The sequence below is a fragment of the Arachis ipaensis genome, chromosome B3, assembly GCF_059453495.1.
Source record: "Arachis ipaensis isolate K30076 ecotype BB chromosome B3, ASM5945349v1, whole genome shotgun sequence".
NCBI classification, from domain to species: Eukaryota; Viridiplantae; Streptophyta; class Magnoliopsida; order Fabales; family Fabaceae; genus Arachis; species Arachis ipaensis.
The window spans coordinates 41,752,814-41,775,948 of NC_142438.1; the positions used below are offsets into that span (position 1 = coordinate 41,752,814).

The 23,135-nt window shown below is 32.2% G+C and overlaps 1 long non-coding RNA gene and 1 pseudogene across 1 annotated transcript; one reads left to right on the forward strand and one right to left on the reverse strand.

Moving 5' to 3' along the window:
* Positions 1 to 368: 368 nt before the first annotated feature.
* LOC107634407 (uncharacterized) lies at positions 369 to 1,152 on the forward strand. The gene is made up of 2 exons (XR_001618886.3): positions 369 to 606; positions 833 to 1,152. It is a non-coding gene; the product is annotated as an uncharacterized LOC107634407 (long non-coding RNA).
* A 17,265-nt stretch (positions 1,153 to 18,417) lies between these two features.
* On the reverse strand, positions 18,418 to 19,805 carry LOC107633020 (katanin p60 ATPase-containing subunit A1-like; annotated as a pseudogene).
* Between the last annotated feature and the right edge of the window lie 3,330 nt (positions 19,806 to 23,135).

Here is a 23,135-nt window from a genome sequence, read left to right on the forward strand (position 1 = left end):
GTTGACAAAAAATATATACTTAGCAAAAAATCTCCTAATTTTAAGGATAAAAATATCTTATTTTTCTAACCAAGCTTGCAAAAAAACACATCAAGATTTAATTTCTAAAGTATTTTTTGAGAGTAAATATTTATTAGGTTTAATTACTTTGTTGGTCCCTATAGTTTCATGAAATTTTCAATTAGGTCTCTATACTTTTTTTCCTTTTAATTGGGTCCCTATACGTTAATTTTTTTTTCAATTAAGTACTTGCCATAAGTATAACGTTTAAGATAATGAAATATTCTATTTAAAAAACGAATATTCTTATGAATTAATTAAAATAGCTAGTTGAACATACATTTATTTTTTTAAAATACCAAAAGAACCCCTGATATTTTATCCCCAAGAGGAAAACCCCTATCCAGCCCTTTTCGACCATCATCGCCAGTCATCACCAGCACCCAGACGATGCCCTTTTCAACCCTGCCGCCTCTCCGATGGCGCTTGACGACGATCTCAAGAGCGACGACCAGAATGCGCGCGGCGCCGTAGCTGCAAATCTGTCCCGCAAGAAAGCCACCCCTCCTCAACCCGCCAAGAAGCTCCTCATCAAGCTCCGCACAGGTTCCATACTCCTCAATTTTTGTCCTTTTTCCTTTTGAGGATTTTGTATAATTCGGGGGTGACGAATGGGTTGTTTTATTTGTGTTAAGGGCCTCACTTTAGTGAATTTCTTAGCTGCTTAGTTAACACTAGGGGTTTGAGTTATGTTAATGGCTTGTTCTTAATACAATTTTTGGGTTAGAAATTGAATCGAAGTTTGTTAATTGGTAATCATCTTATGGAGCAGATATATAAGATTTTGTTCATTGGTTACATTGATAATAAATAAACTTTGAGAAGCAAAACTGGAAGCCAGAGAACTCTTATTCATTTTCAGCATTGCAGCAATAAGCACAAGTTATAAGCTGAAAGCAAGATGTGTCCATCTGTCTATGCAGGAAAAAACTTTTCATTGCTTGCACGTACTCTATAATGTGTGCTAGCTTTCTCTGTAGTTTTATTGACATTTGCTGTTAACGAACCAAATGCCTCTTTCCTATGGCATGTTATATTCAATTTTGATGTAATACTTTTCAAAACACTGTTTGATAGTTCTACTTCTACTCACTGATTCTTTCGATCCTCATGATAATGATGATAAATCTTGTACAGGGTGTTTTGATTTAGGAAGAATACCAATAAGTTAGCTGTTACTAACCTCTATTGTTCTCTGCAATATATCCCCACTATGGGCCCATGTGTTGTTGTTGCCATATGGCAGAAACTATGACAGATTATATAAGGAAATTCTTAGTTAACCCACTGAATCTTCTTCTTTGATATAGATATCTGTATAATAGCAATATTAAGGGAGACTTGCATACAGAAATTAGTATAAAATCTTGCAAATGTAAAATAAAAAAGATATATGACTGGCCTGACAATTCAACAGGCATGGTCTCACCATTTGCTGACACAATAATAATTTGTTCAACCTGGTTTTTGTAGGTTCAGATCCAATTAAATCTAGTTTTTATGTAAAAGATACTAATATGATGTATCTATCAAGTATTAACCACTTCCATCCAGTTCTGTGCCTTGGCCTTCCATCCAATAAATTCTGGCTAACTAATAATATTTGTTTGTAGGCTGTGAGTGATATATGTTTTCTTAATCAACTGGAAAACATATCATTGATATGCTATGTCCACTCTGCAATTATAGGAATATTTTTCATGTCTTAGAATCATTGAATAGGGATTATAGGAATATCTTTCATTGAATATTTATAGTTTCACCGAATTTTCAAGTAAGTCTCTATATTTTTTTCTTTTCAATTAGGTCCCTAAGGGTATAAAAGTAATTTCACAATTTACTAACATTTTTTGATGTTTAACGTTAATAGGGACTAAATTGAAAAAAAATTAACGTATAGGGACCCAATTAAAAGAAAAAAAAGTATAGGGACCTAATTGAAAATTTCGCGAAACTATAGGGACCAACAGAGTAATTAAACCTATTTATTATTGGGAATTTTGGTCGCATTTTTAAATTATTTAAGGGTATTTTTGTCCATAATAAAAGTCGAGTGCATTTTGTCAATGACAAAATTATTTGGGTACATTTTTGGTGATTTTAATTTTTTAACTAATATTAAACTAATCGAGTTGGTTCGAATTCTGCGATCCTAGAACTAATATCCGAACCAATTAACGTTGGGTTTGATCGGATCTGACCCAATTGTACCCAATTACTTATCGAGTCCAAAACCAATATAATCAAATCAGATCGATTTTAGATGAGTAATTGGATTACTTGTACCCATAAACACCTTTAGTATATTCCCTTTACTAGAGACTCTAGCTTTCCCTATTCTCTCGCAACCCTAGCCACCCCCTCTCCTTCCGTCACCCTTCCAACCAATGATAGCTTTACTGACAGTTTTACCGACGCTATAAACATTAGTAAAACCATTGGTAAAATATGTTATTCTTGTAGTGCTTTCTTTGATCGTCAGAATTGAATGCCTCAATCTTAATTTTTTTTTTATTTAAAATTAGGGTTAATGATAACATGTATAACTTAATCTTTTAGTATCTAACACAAGTTTCATGCCATATATTTTTTTGTTATATATTTATAATATAGGTTGAGCATTCCATTAATGTTGGTTGTGGCAACATTGTTAAATAAAATTTTGTTGCTTAATTGGATACAAATTTTAAGATTGTGCTTATTTCTTTTGGATCTATTGAGAAGTTTCGTTCGGGGTATTTATGAAGCTGCCTTATTGATGTTTGGGATTGAGGTTGGTTCTTTTAACTATATTTTAAATTTTTTGAGTCATTTTGTATTTTATGTTTGATTTAATTTTTCTATAACAGATTTGTAGGATAGAAGTGGAAGAATGATATTTAGTAACTCCTTCTCAATTTTTTGTTCGCTAAAATTTTTACAATAATAAAGAGATAACACACTAGAATATATGATTGAGATTGGATATTGAATGTTTGCACGAAATTGTTATTTAAATTGATAATTTATTGATATTATTGATATTTTAATTTATTGATCTAATAAAAAATACTATTTGTAACATCCTACCACACAGAACCTTACGCTTAAGCTGTAAAGCAGAGGTGGCCAGGTATTACGACCTCCAAAAATAAAATATACATATATAATATACTAGAAATGATGTAATATTCGAGGAGTCTTGAAAGATGGTTAAATCAAAATCGTGAAAATTAAAAGCGCAACGTTCAAGAATAACGTTTACTAGCATAAGAAGGGCGAAGAAATACATATATATACATATAAGAGTAGAGGGCCAATAAATACAAAATATTCAAGCTCTGAGCTCAACCTGCGAAACTAAGGCTGGTCGGAGAATATATATATATATATAACAAACAAAACAGACAAAGGTAAACACAAAACAGACAAAGGTAAACACAAATAGAGTACAGTTATTGCAAGTAACAAGTATAGCAATTAGGCATACTAAATCACAAACACACCCAATTAATGCACAAGCAAGCAAATCAATCATATGCATATGTGTAACATCCTAACTTTTAACACCTCATGGGTGTTACATTATGGTATCAGAGCAGTTCGTTCCTGTTAGAGTCTTGGGAATGGACTGACTATGCTTCACTGCTATGCATACTTTGAGTGACTGTCATGCAATAGGATTTGTCCTAATGACAAGAGTTTGAATTTTAGATGCATGACTGTCTATTAATCAATGCTGTTAGTCAGCCGTTGCATTTCTCATGGTATTAGGTCTGGCCAACTTAATACTAATGACTTATATATATGGAAATACTAATGGGTTGTCATGGACGAAATAGAAGTAATAGGTAATGCAAATTACGGGGTTTGGGAACATTAGAGATTACGGAGTTAGCTCAATTTCGACGTATACTCTTTATTCGTGCTACACGAACTCGTGCCATCTCTTTTTTCATTATCTTCATTGGAATTCTTGTCTTAGATTTTCTCAGAATGTGATTTGATTATTTTTCGACCGAACCTTATTATCCTCATGTACCTTTGTTTGCCTGCAAACTTAATTGCCTACCTGGCATCTTTCAAATATTATCTTTGATATTCTTGTACTTCTCTTTGTGGACCTTTCTTTAGTTTGAGTTTAAACTTGTTCTAATATAACAATTTTTGAGGACGAAAATTTTTATAAGGTGAGTGGAATATAACACCGCGAGTTTTTGAAAAATTAAATAATGAGTTATTTATGATTTATTATTTTATTTAAAAAAAAGTTATTTTTCTAAAAGTAATTAAATTAAATTTTATGATATTTGAGTTTAAAATTTATTAAAAATTTTAAATAATTCTATTATAATGAGATAGTTCAAAAAATAAAAGAATTATTATTATTATTATTATTATTATTATTATTATTATTATTATTATTATTATTATTATTATTATTATTATTATTATTATTATTGACCGAAAGCTTTTAAGGGAATGAAAGAACAACAAAATGGAATGTGTATTACTAAGACTTTATATGCATATATATATATATATATATAAGAGTAAAGGACATTTTTGTCTTTGACCTTTTTTTTCGCCGACATTTTCGTCCCTGACAATTGAAAAATACTTTTAAGTCCCTGACGTCCTTAAAAACTGGATGGATCAGTCCCTCCGTCCAAATGCCTTCGTTAGACCCAACGGAAAATGCTTGTCACGCGTACGCGTGGGTCACGCGTACGTGTCGTCATGAATTCTGCACTTCACTATGAATTTTCCACTTTGCATACTTTTAATTTATTATTCTTTTACATCGTACTCTTATTCTAGTACTCTCAATAATCTTATTTTTAATATTATTTTGGAATCCAAAGTTTATGATTATATTATTACCTATGATTAATTTTTTATTTAATTTATCTTTTTTAATGAGATCATAATTTATATTATAAAAAAATTATACTAAAATATAGTACATGAAAATTACAATTACAAAGAGAGTACTAAAAATAATAAAAATGAAATATTTATCTTGACAATGATAAAAATAAATCTAAAATTTTTTTATGATATTTTTATATAGATATTTTTAGTACTTTTAGTACTTTTTTTAGTACGCTATAATTTTACTATTATTATTTTATACAAAAAAATAATAGGTAAAAAATGTATATAAACAAAAAAAATAAGAATCCCATAAAGAATAATAATATCCATGAGAGAGTACTAGAGAACAAATATTATAAAAAAAAGTAACAAAATTAATCATATGAACAATGAAGGACAAAATTAGAAAATAGAAAATAAATTTCAATCTAACGTGAAAATGTAAATGCAAAAGCTATCATTTTTAATTTTGACTAAACTTGGGTTGAAGAACAGAATCACGTTTACGTTCATAAGAAGAAAAAATAACCAAACTAAAAAGTGAAACTTCCAAAACAACTCAACCTACGTTTGATGCTTCAAATGCTAAGCCAAATACACTCTAAATTGCTAAATTTAATTTACTTTTCTCCCATTCGATGCCTTGATATATTTGTTTGAGTGATTTAAAGTTTTGAAGGTAAGAATGGTTTAAAAGAAATGGGAAAAAAGCATGCAAAGTCGATAATTTATGGTGAAGTGGAGAATTCATGGCGACGCGTACGCGTGGTTCACGCGTACGCGTGAGTGGGAAGTTTGTCATACGACGCGTACGCGTGACAAGTATTACGGGAGCCACGTCAGCTTTTTTCCATTGGGTCTAACGGAGGCATTTGGACGGAGGGACTGATCCGTCCAGTTTTTAAGGACGTCAGGGACTTAAAAGTATTTTTCAATGGTTAGGGACGAAAATGTCCGCAAAAAAAAGGTCAGGGACGAAAATATTCTTTACTCTCTATATATAAAATCGACGACGACACATAAGTTCCTCATGTGTCATTTAGATAATAATTCATTATCACTAATCACCAAAACAGCCATGCAAATGTTCAGTAGAGGTGAGAAAAAGAAAGAAAGCCATGAGTGAGAGAAGAAAGAAACCGTGGCACCGTTGAGCTTTTGGTTTCGATTTTTGTGATCCATAATTTCAATCAAAAATCTAATTCAATAAAAATATTCGTATCTTTCTCCTCTACGTGTTGGTATTATTTTTGTTCGGTGGAAGTTAACGGTGACGTAACTCCCATTCCTCTTGAGTTCGGCCAATTGGAGTTCTAAGAAGTATAGACGATTTCTGACATTTTCTTCTTCAGCAGCTCGGTTGAAAAGTTTCTTCGCAGCTTCCGTTATTTTGATTTCATACGGAGGTAGGGTTTGGTAATTTTATAATAATTAAATGTGAATTTGATAAGTAAATGTTGATTTGGTTGATTATTGTTTGAGTTTGAATGAGTTTACGTTGAATTAATGTTGTTGCTTGTGATTTGTTAGTTCGGCTAAGAGGAACAGCTCAGCTGTGGTTGTTTTAATTATTTTGAGGGCTATTATTAAGCTTGAATATTGAGAAATTGATGAGATTTGGTGGTTGAAAAATTAAATTAAAAACTGTGAAAAATCGGTAACCGAAAAATTCGAAAACGGATTAAACTACAAATAATATTTTGAAAGAAAAGGGCTAAGGGTTTCGGTTTTGGTACAAGAGGAAGATTAGTATTTAAGCTTTATCTTTGAAGGGTAACATTGTATTTGTGTATAAAAATGGAAGTACAATTTGTAATTATATAAGTTTTCGGGTATTATTAGTAGTAAGTAAAGTTCAAGGGTAAAATGGGTATTTTATGAAAATTTAGGGTTATTTTTATAAATATGAAAATAAGCGAGGGTTCAAATATAATTTTATAAAAATATTAAGGTTAAAAATAGAATCTTAAAATTTTCGTGGTTTAGAAAGTAATTAATATAAGTTTAAAAATAAAGTTTTATAAACTGAGTTTTAAGAAAAGATATATATATTATTTATTTACTATTTAAAATATCTTATTTATATTATTGTTATTATTATTTTATTAAAAATATTATCTAGTAAAGATATTATTAATATTATTATAAGTCAGAGAAGAGCAAACAGAGTGATCTTAAAAGCTTTAGAGAATGCAGATTTAATTAAAGTACTTTATAATTCTTTTCCATAAAACACTTAGGGAAAGACGAGGGAATAATGTGAAGATAAATTATATTATGGAATGTTAGGAAAGAAAAGAAGAAAAAAGAAAAGAAAAGGAAAGAAAAATATTAAAGGGACCTCTACTACAGAAGAGCAGAGAGCAAATATTAAAACAATCTAATGAATCTTTGTCACAGGAGAGCAGAGAACATAAGAGAAAGGAATGTATTAATTAAAGGAATCTCTGCCACAGGAGAGTAGAGAACAAAGATTAAAAGAATCTAACGAATCTCTATCACAGGAGAGCAGAGCACAGAAAAGAAAAGAATGTATTAACTAAAGGGATATCTGCCACAGGAGAGCAGATCTCTGCCACAAGAGAGCAGAGGGCAAAGATAAAGCTTTAAAAGACTATTTGCCACAGGAGAGCAGATGCAACCTTGTTTGGGTCTTAGCGCCAAATGTATAGTGGGGACGCCCACACACAGAGAACTATTTTCCAGATGTAAGCACATTGAAAGTCACACTGTATGCGGCCTAGCCGTAAGACTTATAAACACATAGTATGCATCTGGAAAGCCATATCTGTGACTCGTGCCCGGTAATGTCAGGAGCGGGTAGGCAACCGACACATGAGCTCATGGCCTGCGATAGGAATAGACATGCATCATACTTGTTTACGCATATTTGTTTATGATTGTGTTTTCTATGATTGTGTGTGCTTGTGATTGGATTCTATTTTCTGTAATTGCTGAGTTGAACTATACTTTGTTGATTGTTGTTGTTGACTGGGAACATAATGGAACGAACTTAACTAACTACTCTGACCCTAATAAGAACTCCCCAATTCTTACCCTGTCTCCACCCTTTCAGCTATGGGTGCGAAGGTTTAGTGTGGAGCTACAGGAGCATAGAAGATTATTTTCACAAGTTTAGTTGTTAGAATTTATTTTCCCCTCATCGTTTATTATTTTGGTATTTAGAGGGGTAGGACTTGTAATTGAGACTCTTTGAGATAAGTCTATGTATATAAAATTATGTGGATATATATACTTTTGTGATTAAGTCGTTAAAAATAAAGTCTCCTTTCGTTTTCCTAATAAGTTTCTGTTCGTATTCACGAAGGTTCAATATTAAATAAATATAGTATATAATTAAAGGAATAGAGGTAAGTAACGCTCAAACTTTTAGTACGATCATGAGGTGCTAAAAGTTAAGGTGTTAAAATATGCATATGATGTATGCCTATCCTATGGCTGATGAGTCTCATTTGTTGGTTATAAAGTCGAACCCGACATGTCCGGTAGCTAACCCTGGACAGAACACCACAACATAGAATAGGTATTACTCATCTACTCAGGTAGGTGCCTCAAACCATAACCCAGGTAAGAATTACCCGTCTATCCACAGGTCATGACTCGGATAGGAATTTACTCGTGTATCCTTGGATAGGAATTACTTGTCTACCTATAAAATCGCATCTCGGATAGGAATTACTCGTCAATCCTCAATGTCTCATCTCTAATAGGAATTGCTCGTCTACCCCCACAGTCATGGCTCGACATCTCAAAATAATCCATAATTAAACTCAGTTCTTATCATTAATCATATCTCAATATCCCCAAACTCCAAATCATAGCTTGGATAGGAATTACTCGTCCATCCTCACAATCACAACTCATAAGTATCACTTTTAATTATTATCAATATAGCCTTCGTTTATAATAATCTCAACACTCCACACTTCTCATTCATAATCATCACATCTCAAGCTCTCTTCATTCCTAAGTTACCAACCCTTCATAGCTTGACCCCTCCACTATGTTTACAACTAAGGTTTAAGGTCTAAAAGAGTTAAAATAGAGGTTTAGAAGTTCAAAATTATGTTTTAAATCACAAACTCATTTTTGCTGAGTCCAGGGGTTCCGCGTACGCATGGACGATCTCGCGTATGCGGGGGTGCTTTTTCCCCTGCTCGCGTACGCACACAACCTCTCACGTACGCGGGACATCCAACCCAAACAGAATACCCACGGTGCGTGTGAGGCTCGCATACGCGAGTTATGCAGAGTTGGCAAAAAATTGTGAGTGCTGCAGAATTTCAGCTTTACACACCAAACTTCCGACGCGCATAACTTTTTTATTTGAAATCATTTTTCCTCTGCTCTTCAAACGGTGTAAACTTCACGGACCCAATTTTCATATGAAATAAATTTGGAAAAGTTAGGGGGTTTGGAAGTTGAGTTATGGCTCACCGAAGTTCGGCCAAAATTTAATTTTTATTAAAAACATCGACCTCTATGTTTACCAAGTTTTCCAACTCAAAACCAACAATCCAAGTTTTTAACCAACCCAAAATAAGCTAAATTCAACCTCAGCCCTTCTCATATATTTCAGAATCCACTAATATACTTACTCATCAATTTCAACCCCAAGAACTCATAATCAAATATAATTCCATACTCAAACATTAAAATAGCATCATTATTCATTCAATACATCATCTCATCAACCTTCCACCACACTCATATCATTAACTAACACAATAATAATCCATATTCAACCAACACAACATAACTCATAATCAATCTTCAACATTCACATTCTCAATCCCAACAATCCCAAATCACACAATACATTTTAATTCACTCATCAATCATCAACATGTCAACAACCATTATTATTCGATACTCATCAAACACATAATCTATCACATACTAACTCAATCACCCTTCATACCCAATTCATATACCACTTACGCATTTCAACAATAATCCATTTTGTTTGACTTACCCGGTCACGGTCTCCGGTCCAATTTCCTCGTCAATCATCTTTCATAACTCTACCATATTCACATACATATATCAATTCTCGAATTCATTGTACATATATACATATTAGTTTTCTAATCACCTCAACAACCAAACATTCAATCCAAACTTATCCTATGATCATCTAGCCTCAAGAGTCCACAGTCCCAAAGCCTCTCCGAACAGAATTCGACAACATAACACTATAATCAAGCTCCAACAATCAATATACTCCAATTCAATATTATTCAATCTAATTCCACAACATAACACTATAATCAACATTCAAGCTTTCTAATTCACTAATCAACAAGAGGTTTGGGATCCTTACCTTACTCATGCCTCAACTGAATAAAATCCGCTAATTTTCGCGAGCTAATTCGAACCTAAAACACAAAAATCATATAAATTCTCAATTCCAACATCCCTCAAATTCAAAACTGAGAAGGGAAGATTTGGGTAAGAAAAAATGAATTCCTTACCAAATTATTCTATGGAGAAAAGGATAAATAAGTCTTTGATTTTTGGCCCGCGAACATTTAAATCTTTAATGATTTGAAAATACATTTAAGTTCCTGACCTTCTCAAAACCTGGACACATCGATCCCTCTCTTCACTTGGGTCTAGCAAACCCAACAAAAAAATCAAGCATGACTTCCGTTGTACTGTCCTAGCCGATATATGGATGCACACGTGGGAGAGTTTTTAAAATAGGACAGATTAGACCCAGGGATCGATATGTCCAGATTTTGAGAAAGTCAGAGACTTAAATGTATTTTCAAATCCTCAAGGATATAAATGTCCGCGGACCAAAAGGTCATGGACCTATTTGTCTTTTTCTCTATTCTATGAGTTTTGTAGAGAGTTCTGAGATGAACACGTGGCCGCTGACGGCTCGTCAATCGAAGCTCCGGATTAAAAGGTATGGCAACTTGAAATTTGAGTGAGGGTTTTGTGTTCTTGATTTTGCTCCCCTACCCCAATTCAGCGTGCTCTCTTAATGATGAAGAGAGGTGTGGCTGAAACCAAGTAAGTGAGGCTGAATGGGTTGGCCCTTGGGTCTGTTATGGATCTGGTTTGCTCAGTTTGGCCCAATTTTGTGCCAAATTCTTTAAAATTAGTGTCGAAATTCATATTTTAATTTTTTCTATCTCATTAAACTATAAAATTTAAGTTTTTATTTTTTAAATAATAATTAATTTATTGACTAATTATCCATTAATTTTGCGGGTTTTACACGATTAATTTTCTATTTTGTTTAATACTAATTTAATATAAATTTTGATATCAAAATAATAAAAATTTAATATAATTAATTAAATAATAATAATTTTAAAAGTATTTATATGGTACAGTTAGATTTATTATGGGATCAATCTGATGATAAAATTTATTTATTTTTCAATAATTCTCTATTATCGTCAAATTTAAATCTAATATTAACGCCAATCCAATTCGTCAATCCTTAAAATGCGACAAAAATATTCAAAAAGAATATTCTTTTTTTGTAAGTGACAAATGACTTTTGTATTTAACAAACTGTTTATGCATTTGATTCAAAATTTTATAGAAATGTTTAGATAACTGTTTAAAAAATACACACAAAATATGGAATAAAAATTTGATCTCTATATTTTATTTTATGTTTTAAAACTATTATTAGTTGTTGACAAAAAATATATACTTAACGAAAAATTACCAAATTTTAAGGATAAAAATATCTCATTTTTCTAATCAAACATGCAAAAAAAAAAAAACGCATCAAAATTTAATTTCTAAAGTATTTTTGAGAGTAATATTTATTGTTGGGAATTTTGGTCACATTTTTAAATTATTTAAGGGTATTTTTGTCGATAACAAAATTCAAGTGCATTTTTGTCAATGACAAAATTATTCGAGTACGTTTTTGGTGATTTTTATTTTTTAACTAATATTAAACTAATCGGATTGGTTCAAATTCTGCGATCCTATAACAATATCTGAACCAATTAAGGTTGGGTTTGATCGGATCTAACCCGATTTTACCCGATTACCTATCGAGTCCAAAATTAATATAATCGAATTGGATCGGTTTTAGATGGGTAATTGAATTACCTGTACTTGTGAACACCCTTAGCATATTCCCTTTACTAGAGACTAGCTTCCTCTCTTCTCTCTCAACCCTAGCCACCCCCTCTCCTTCGGTCACCTCTCTAACCAATGATAGTTTTATCGAGAGTCTAACCGACGCTATAAACATTGATAAAACCATTGGTAAATATGCTATTCTTGTAGTGCTTTCTTTGATCATCATAATTGAATGCCGCAATCTTGAATTTTTTTACTTAACAAAATTAGGGTTAATGATAACATGTATAACTTAATCTTTTTGTGTCTAACACAAGTTTCATGCCATATATTTTTTTGTTACATATTTATAATAGAGGTTGAGCATTCTATTAATGTTGGTTGTTGCAACATTGTTAAATAAATTTTTGTTGCTTAATTGATACAAATTTAAGATTGTGCTTATTATTTCTTTTGGATCAATGGAGAAGTTTCGTTCGAATACTTATGGAGCTGCCTTATTTGATGTTTGGGATTGAGATTAGTTTTTTTAACTATATTTTAAATTTTTTGAGTTGTTTTGTATTTTATGTTTGATTTAATTTTTCTATAATAGATTTGTAGGATAGAAGTGGGAGAATGATATCTAGTAACTCTTTCTCGATTTTTTATTCGGTAAAATTTTCAAAATAATAAGAAGATAACACATTAGAATATATGATTGAGATTGGATGTTTAATTGAATGTTTGCATGAAATTGTTATTTAAATTGATAATTTATTGATATTATTAATATTTTAATTTATTGATCTAATAAAAATACTATTAATTTTCTATTTTGTTTAATACTAATTTAATATAAATTTTGATATCAAGATAATAAAAATTTAATATAATTAATTAAAAAATAATAATTTTAAAAGTGCATATATGGTACAGTTAGATTTAGTGTGGTATCAATTCGATGATAAAATTTATTTACTTTTTCAATAATTCTCTATTATCGTCAGATTTAAATCTAATACTAACGTCAATCCAATTTGTCAATCCTAGAGTTTTTTAGCACCAATTATTTAATTCAATAGTAATAGTTAATCCAACGGTAACAAACGAGTTTCTTGTAGTAACACATATGAAGTGAGAGGGGTCTTTGAATAATAATAATAATAATAATAATAATAATAATAATAATAATAATAATAATAATAATAATAATAAAAAGGTGTATAGTTTTAAGGGATCAAGCCAAAATAAGAAACGAAGAATGAGAGATATATGCCATCTTTGTGAAAAGGGAAAGTACGAAGAGCTAATGGAATATTTGTACAATGTGTACAATGGGAATTTAGGGAGTATTAGAGATATAACCATTAGTGTTACCTTTTTCTATCAGCTGAAATTTTTGGGATGATTGGTATTATGATATGGTATTAGAGCGTTAGATCCGAAAGGTCAAGAGTTCGATTTTTGGTGAATTCCAAAATTAATTTAAGCTTTTGAAAAGATATTTATTATCCCTAGTACTCAGATGGTTATTCTAGATAGTGGGACTCGAAAGAAAAAATATACCTACATTTCTTTGGGGGTCTGTCTTTAGTAAGCTCAAGCCTTTTGAGCTTTTCTAATAAGCACAAAATATAAATTAGAAATATACCCCACATAGGGATTTAATAGTAATAATAATTTTTTTATGTTTTAATTAACAAAACCCTTAATCCAAATTCAGCCCCACCCCAAACTCACCATACGGTACCCTAATCCCCAATTCCTTTCCTCCCTGTTTACTCACCCGTCGCCGCCATCTACTCTACTCTCCGCTGGTCTCAGCATTCGCCGTTGCCCTTCAGCCGAGCCGTCGCCATTGCCGTCCAATCCATCTTCCAGCGTCGTTTGTAGGCCCTCCCTCCCCGTCTCCTCTTCTCTCTTCTCTCGTCGAGTGGTTGTCAGCGGTGTGGTGCTCTATCCCCCCCTGCATCCTCCACTTCCAGAGTAACAATGGAGCCTCAGACTCAGGTATGAAGTTACTTCATTGATTTAATTTTCTTTTTGTTCCTTTTATCTTCTTGTTGTATTCCTCCACTCCCTTGTATGAATCTGTTGTATTGCTTCCTTTCGTTGATTTCATTCAATTTTTTTGTTCTATTTATTTGTTCTGATTCAGGGATTGTAGGCTATATTTGTTCTGTTTTGTGCTACAAGTATGTTGGTGTAGCTAAGATTCATGCCAATTTAGTAATCATATGTAGCAATTGTAATTCTCTATTATTATTCTATTGGTATCTAACATAGTGAGGCATGAGGCTTCATGGATTTTACAAACAATGGTATGGGAATGGATGTGGATGCGTAAGAAGTAAATTTCTCGGTTCTTACTTTTAAGTGATGTAACAAACTCTGATGTTCTGATTTTTAGTTAACCTGTTCTTATATTCTGTCTTTGAGTAACCAATGTTTAGTTAGTTATGCAATTTGCATTAAAAGAAGAATGCCAAACTATTTATAGATGATTCTTTTTTAATGAAATGAGTAAAAGAAAATAGTTAATCTAGATCATGATTTTTTTTATGCCAAACTATTTATAGAAGTATTGAACAAGTTATGAGTTCTAGCTATTTGATGTTGTGTTTTTCTTTCATTACTTTTGGAGGCTACAACAGCGGAGTTGTTGAGTTTAGATTGAAAATTGCTCTACTGTTTGTTTACATTTATGGTTCTATTATGAGTTTAACAACTGACTCAAGGAAACCTTTGAATGCTTGTTGACTAGTGTTACATTATGTTTGAGAACATGTGCGGTAGTGAAATGAAATGACTATGTCACTGTGAAATAAGAAAAATTACCTAAATTCTGATACATGATTATATATCATATTTATTAGGCACATGCATATATATGCCCTTGGCTTTTAATTTGGATTTCAGTGGTATCATTTTGCTTAAAGCTTATTATGAACTGTTGCATTTTATTGGTTGACTAAGCAAGTGCCTGTAAAGTGAGTGTTTTAGATTTGAGTAATGTTAGAAAATCAACTAATTTTTTTAAAATTATTTTAAATTTTAAAGAAACAGCTTCTTTCACAGCAGTGCAAAATTAAGCAAATTACTTATTACAAATTAATTTTCCTACACTTTTTAGCAGTTTCTGAAGAGTATTACATCCGTTAAGATTTGAAGTTTGCCAATTAAGCAAATTAGTTATTGCAAAAGGCAACTTCTTTAGCTCATGATTGAAAGACAGGTTAAGGTACCTTAGATGTAGCAATTCAGCTGCTTTCAATGGAAGCTCTTTTATTGCGCAAGAGCTTAAGTGTTGTTTGGATTGATACCCTTTCAAGAAGGCAACTTCTTTAGCTCTTTCAATTAAGCAAATTAGTTATTGCTATCAATGCACTTTTCGTGACAGGTTAAGGTACCTTATTTGATAAGTGTTGTTTGGATTGATACCCTTTCATGTTTGTTTTAAGATTAGCCATGAATATTTATGCTAAGGGAGGGAGATAGATAATGTACTTTAAATAGGTAGAGCTTCTAAGGTGTAATTTGAAAAATAATAAAGTTTGTTTTACACCCTTCTTAGGCAGTATACGATAAAATAATATTGTATGATATAGTGTCTGTAATTTAAGAAAATATAATATTTCTTATGATTAGTTGTATAATTCTTCTCCATCCATTCTATTAAACCAGAAGCAAAGTTGATATGAACCCTATTAATCAAATACTAGATATTTTCCCTATTAAGAGTGTGATTGGTTGTAGGGTCAAACCTACTGTAAAAAACCACCTAAGTATTAGGTAAATTCTTAATTTATGGTTAAAGAAAATCTCTGCTGCTTGGATTTGTAATTGTCATGTAGTTGTGTAATAATCTTTGCAACTTGCATGTACTTAAGTGCATGTTTTGTTGTCACAGGGAAGTGAATGCCACCTATTGCCAACTAAAAAAATTAATTAAATAAATAAAACTTGGTTAGAAATCATTATCTGTTGGGAGTTTCATTTTATGAATATTGATCTCTCACGCAATATGAGTTTTGTGGGTTAGGAAGTATAGTTATGTCAAATGTTCTAATAATCTTGATTCATTGTTCTCTTGCCTAACAAGATTAAATAACTAAAATAATTATTGGTTGTGTCTATCTCTTGTTTAACTTGAAATGATCATGTAAAAATGCTGTATCGTAATCTCTCTTGTTCACAGTATTGGTTTGGTTTCATAAACCATAAAACTGGTTCTGAAGTGGATCCAGTTTGGATTTATAAAAATCCAAACCATGCCCACCCCTATATGAATCTATATAATTGATCTTAATCACCAAAATATGAGACGAGATAGAGTTTAAGCTGCCATAAGAAAATTCAGAAATTAGTATTGTGATTCTTTTTGAAAATTCAATGGTTTTTGGTTAATTGTTTAAGCTGCCCACCCCTAATTTATGCTTTTTTTTGGGTAATTAACGTTAGTCACTATAAATTGCAGGAAGTATCAAATAGTCAAAGACACACAAGTGATCAAAATGTGCCTAATGTTAGTGATCAAGTGGATGAAGACGTAACTTCTGATGCGGTGGATATGGATCAATATCGCATAAACTCTTGGGAAGATATTGGTAAGATTAATTTTTCAAGTCTATCTATGAAAAATATTTGTCAATTGCACTTTGCTGATCTTGGCTTGGCATTCGAATTTTATAATTCATATGCCAAGACGAGGGGCTTCAGTGTGCGAAAGAGTAGGAGTAGAATAGTTGATGGAAAAGTTAGAGAAAAAGCATATGTTTGTTCCTGTGAAGGGTATAGATTAGAAAAATGGAACCATATGAAAAATCGAGTTAGGGAGCCAAAATCAGAGACAAGATGTGGTTGTATGAGTAAACTTCATGTTTTCTTCGATGCGGTAACTGAGAGTTGGGTAGTGAGAGATTTTTGTGATGAACACAACCATGATCTTGTTGTTCCAAAGTTAGCAAGAATGTTAAGATCTCACAAGAAAATGACTGAGCCTGACATTAGTCAAATGAACCATATGAAAGAGGTGGGGATCAGCATACCAAACATATTTGGGTCATTGGCTAGCCAGTGTGGTGGGTACGAAAACGTTAATTTTTCAATTAAGGATATGCACAATCAAGTTGCGAAGCAAAGAAGACAATTACCTGATGATTTAACATCTGCAATGGCTTACCTGGAAACGCTAGCAGCAAGGGATCGAAACTTGTTCTATAGTATTGAAAAGGGCAGAGAAGGAGTGTTTCGACAAATTTTTTGGTGTGATGGCCGGTGTCAGTTGGATTACGATCTGTTCGGGGATGTGCTAGCATTTGACGCCACATATAAGAAGAATAGATACAGATTGCCGGTGGTAATATTCTCGGGAATTAACCACCATAATCAAACCGTTGTATTTGGTGCTGCGATAGTTTCGAATGAGAGGAAAAAGCACTTATGTGTGGTTACTAAAACAGCTTCTCATAGCAATGAAGGGAAAGATACCGACTTCAGTAATTACGGATGGTCATCAATCGATGGCTATCGCTATTCAGGAGGTGTTTCCGAATGCACATCATAGGTTATGTGCATGGCACTTGATGCGTAATGCAACAAGCAATATAATTCACTTTGATGCTTAATTAAAGGCTTTTGCTGATACAATTCATAGGTTCATGCAGGAATAAGTGATCATGAAAACATGAGAATATGTTCCACATTGTAGCATTAAAAGTTGTCAGCTAAAGCTGTGAGACATCTTAGTAGGAAAACTTATTGCTTGAGATTAGTTTACTTGTCAAGCAGATCAAGTCCTGGTGCAGAAGTTAAAATTCATTTCACTTCCTGTAAAGTATATTAGATGTACCTCTCTACTGTTAAGGATGTACCTCTCTTTGTTTAGTTAATTTTATAGAAAGATGAAACTACAGAAAATTAAAAACTCTCAATTGGACATGCATGCTTCTTTAATAATATAATTACGAAAAATGAAATTATGCACATTGTAACGTGCATAAGAATTAAGACTAAGATGAGGTACTCATACATCTTGTGATATAATAAGTTCTTAGTCTATGAAATTAAGGAAGTGTACAACACATACTTTATATTTATCTATTTGGTCATGACTACTGCATGTGTGGAAGCTTCTCTTTTTTCCCATGGTCATAGTCAAAATAAGCAAAGCACTGGAAAACAGGGAACTAGTGAAGGAATAATACTATAATGGAGTGAATGGAAGCCAGAGGGCATTATAATGAAGAACATCATTTTCAAAATTTTTAGCTGTTATTGAATCAAAACCTATGATATTATGCAAATGGAGCATCTATTAATGACCACCAGCCTGTCTTGGTATAGTACAGTGCTGTCAACCGTGGGATTGGGATTTACCACAGCAATATGGTTATATATATGAATTAAGAACTTTAAGATCCTGAAATTTTTAAATGGTCATTGGTTACAAGGAAAGAAAATAAAACATGGTAATAAAATATGGCGTTCGATGTCAGCCTGAGAAACACTTCGCTGGACTTTCTTCAAAGCTTCCTCAAAGTCACACATAGCAACAAGATCCTTTGAAATCTCATCCTTGGGCATGTTCTTGATCTCATTGCGTGTTTTCCCACTATCTTACGCCTCATACCATTCAGGGAAGCATCACAACATACATTTGTCAAATCATCTCCACTATAGCCTTCTGTACGGCGAGTCACGTCATCTATATTGACATCAGGGGCCACCTGGTGCAAAGGTAAAACATGATAATCTTGTATTTGTTAGATGCTCAATAATGTCTTTCATTTGAATCCATCGAAGAAATCAATTAAAGGCAATACATAATAATAATATCTTTAAGACAGTGTCATAGGTAAATCACAACGTCCTAACTTGCCTCCACAGTCTTCAAATTGATACGGATCAACTCTTTACGACTCTCAAAATTCAGAAGAGGAATGTATATACGCTTTTCCAGTCTTCGCCTGATTTGATTTGCATCAACATCAAATTGTATCAGTACATGCACATTAAAAGAGGTTTCCGACAGATATAACTAATTCATCGCATACTTCTATCACTTGCAATGCACATTAAGAAGTATAAGAAAAGGATGCAGAAAAGCAAATACAAACCTCAGCGCCTCATCTATGTCCCAAGGGAAGTTTGTGGCTGCCAAAACCATTACTATTTTACGGGTACCATCTTCATTTGTGGAACTATTGTTTACACCATCAACCTGAACTAGAAGTTCAGACTTCACCCTTCTGGATGATTCATGTTCCCCAGAAGCCCTGATGAATTGAAAGGCAACTCGATCAGAAATCAAATAATCTCAACTGATACTACAAACTCAGGGTGAACCCAAGGGGTAGTTGACAACCATTATCTCCCAACGCAAATAAAAATATGGCATACATGATGCAAAACTCAAGATTTTTATGTAGGGAAAAGAACAGAAAAGACTTACCCCCTAGCATTGCACAGAGAATCAATTTCATCAATGAAAATTGTACTTGGTGCATATGCTCTTGCAAGATCAAACAAATACCACACCATGCGTTCACTCTCACCACGCCATTTGGAAGCTAAAGTTGCGGAAGAAACATTAAAGAAAGTGGTACCGCATTCAGTAGCAACTGCTTTAGCAAGAAGTGTCTTCCCAGTTTCGGGAGGCCCAAACATGAGAACACCTTTCCACGGTCTCCTAATCCCCTGTCAGAATCACATATAATGAATTGCACAGAAAAGGTCTTTCCATGACAACAACAATGGGATAGAAATACAACAACAGCCTGCTTAAGGCCATCAAAACTCAGCATAACAAGAGAATTTGTGTGCATGACTACACAAGCATGAGAGAATTCCAAGTAAAAAAAAGAAACAGTAGCATGCAAGATTAATTCAAATTTCAACATATAGCGATACAACTACCAAGAGAATAAAAAGCACCAGACATCTCAAAAGATCCGCATAAAATAATCTAAGCTCTATACATTTTACACGGTTCTTAGATACAAGAATCCTCCCTCTAAGTTTTTTATTGTTGGCTTAATTTTCAATTCTGATCTCCATCCTCGGCTTCTAAGGAAGCAAAATCCAACAATAAAAACTGAAGGGTATGCATAAAAAAGGTTAATTAGCAAGGTTTTGCTTTCCAAGAGAATCACGCCCTTCTGTTCTGCTTCTCACAATTCTATGGAATACTTCCCTGATCGAAAAAATTTAATCGGAAAATTCGGAAATTAGAAGTTCAATAATGCACAAAAAAAAATTAAAAAGAGAGAGAAGAGAAAGCTCACCGAGATAGATCTCTAAGGATCCGCTACCAATTTTCCGACCGATACAGAACTAATTTCCAACTCGAGGCTCCATTAAAGATCAACTTCTTTTAAGCAAAACCCTACAAAAGATTCAAAAATTTGAGAAGATAAACGAAAGCCGAGCAATAGAGTTTGACCAAAACCCTACCAATTTTCGTTGTGGAAGAAGGCTTAACCTAATAATCTTACTAATTTTGATATATGGGGTCTCCCATCGGTAAAAATGGGGAGCAAGGAGTTTAGAGTCCATCATAGCAACCCTATGATGAGGAAGACAGCCTTCTCTCCCCAGACCCTTGCTGCAACTGGTAGCATCTCCCCTCTTCATGAATCGCTGCAGGATTTGAGACCGCTACGAGTTGTTCATAGGTAGCAACTGAAATTCGCGCTCGGGTGTGAATTGGTAGCTCACAATCTCTGAATTCGCATCGCCAGAAGGCTTAGAAAGGATAGACAATTCTTCAGTGGACAGTGAGTAAAGGAAGAAGCGGAGGAAAGAGGGGCTAGAAGAAGAAATGGGGTTCATCGTTTGACGAAGAAGACAGAGGAAGTGGGTGGAGGGAAGAGGCAGGGGCGCATAGCTGCAGCAAGCAAGGGTTCAGTTCTGAATTTTTATATTGGGCAATATTAAAATATTAAAAGAGTTGTTATCTTTTAATGTAATTTTTAATAAATTAACAATGATTTAAATATAAACCATTAGATCATTTATCAATTTAATCTAACGCCTTTGAATCTAATGGTGCATCAGATAAGCTCATAAGAGGTGGGCTGATTTTAGACAGACCCATGTAGTTATGGCTAATAATATTTTTTGTTGTTAATAAATATACATTAATAACAAAGATAATTTAATACATATTTAAAAAGTTAAACTATCTAAATAAGTTTATGCATATTTGGAATGCACTGCATTTAAAATATGTTTAATTTAAAAAATAAATAGTTTTTAGATACATTTAAAATCAATGTATTTAGATCTGTTTCATATTTCGAATATAGTGTATCTAAAATATATAAATAATTCTTTTATACCTATTGTATTTAAGATGTGCTTCAAATTTTAAATAGATAAATATTTCAAAAATTATCCATATTAATAAAGAAAAGATTTATTTTTATATAAAAAAATCCTTATTAGAATAGGGAGTGATAATATATTCTTTTATTTGATTATTGAGGGGAAATAATAAATGCATACAGAAAGTTATTCTATCACTATTCATTACCTTTAATGTAAAATAGTAAAACGACAAGTAGCATTTAGCTTGAACAGAGACAACATATAGGAATAGGCCAGGCTAATTGCAACCCTGTAATCATGAAACGACGGTTTATGGTTCATTAAAAGTTTAAAACTGGTCATTTCTGTTTGGTACAAATAGGCTTATAGGCGGTTAGTTATCTAGAGAAAAAAAAAAAGGGAAAAGAGGGGGGGGGGAGATAGAGATAACAGAGTTGTGTCTACTAATAAAAATTTTTTAAATAGAGTCGCACATATATTATTTCTTTTTTTTTTTATTAAAAATAGGAGACTCGAATCCGCAACCTCTTAATTGAGTATGGAGAGATTATATCATTTGAATTATAACTCATTGGCTCACATATATTATTTCTTTCTCTATATTAATATTGATTATACATAATATAAAATAATAAGAAAAAGAAAGTCCAATTAAATATAATATACCATTAATTTAATTTTGTGGTTAAAAATCAAATTATGTATAGAATTTTTCTTTCACGGAGAATAAATAATAGAACTTCTCTCTACTAATTTGGTCTAGGCAATTTTTTTGGAATTTTGGGGAAATCATAAGTAATAGTAATAATAGACTAATAGATAAGTAGATAGCAGAGGCCACATGGGTTTTTACTCACAATAATAAAGGTCAAAGTAGGCCATGCAATTTTACAAGAACCTCTTATTTCACCCGCAAGGACGAGTGAAAGTTAGCATGCATTATTCTTTAACTAACTAGATTGGATTGCAATTTATAAAAAGGTGTACTTTAAATTAAAAATCTTTAAAAGTATTCACTTTTTTAATGATAGATTTGCCTTCTAAATCAATTCTTTTGTAGATTTGGAATGAATTTTGTTCTTTAATCATTTTATTTGCATATATTTTTTTGTGTTTATTTTAAATGTTTTATATATTAGAGTTCATCTGTTAAATTAATTATTATACATTCATATATATTTACACATTTTTTTATTAAAGTAACTAACTACTAAAATAATCATTTTTTTTCACATCATAATAATAAAATATTTTGTTTGTAAAAGAGTAATCTAACGTTTTACCTTCTACATGCTACATGCAAGAGATCTAACATATTTGTTAGTACATCTATATTTAAATTAGAATAAATAGTTATTTTTTATCATAAAAATCCGAACGCTAAAAAAATGACCGTGAAAATTTAAAATTAAAGTTATATCTATACAAGATAAATTTCATTCGATAAAAATAACCAATTATTAAATTTTTATTCATAATTCCATAAATATCTCTCTCATTTTTTCTTCCTTCTTCATCTTCTTTCCATAACCACCATCACTTATTCCCGCTGTAAAATCTATCATCTCACCAAATCTATTTCTCTACTCATATCTCTTTTCTAGATAGTTGTATCTTTTCACAACCACCACATCTACTCCCATCTTGCATGACTGTTAGCATAACTATAAAAGCATTATAAAATCTTTAACCTGTTTTTTGAACTCTTAATTATCGGAGCCTGATTCTTAGATTTCATTTTCACTTGTAACAAAACCAACTAACGATGCTCGTACACACTCTTCCAGCAACATAATTTCTTAAAGTAGTAGACAAAAACGAAAATG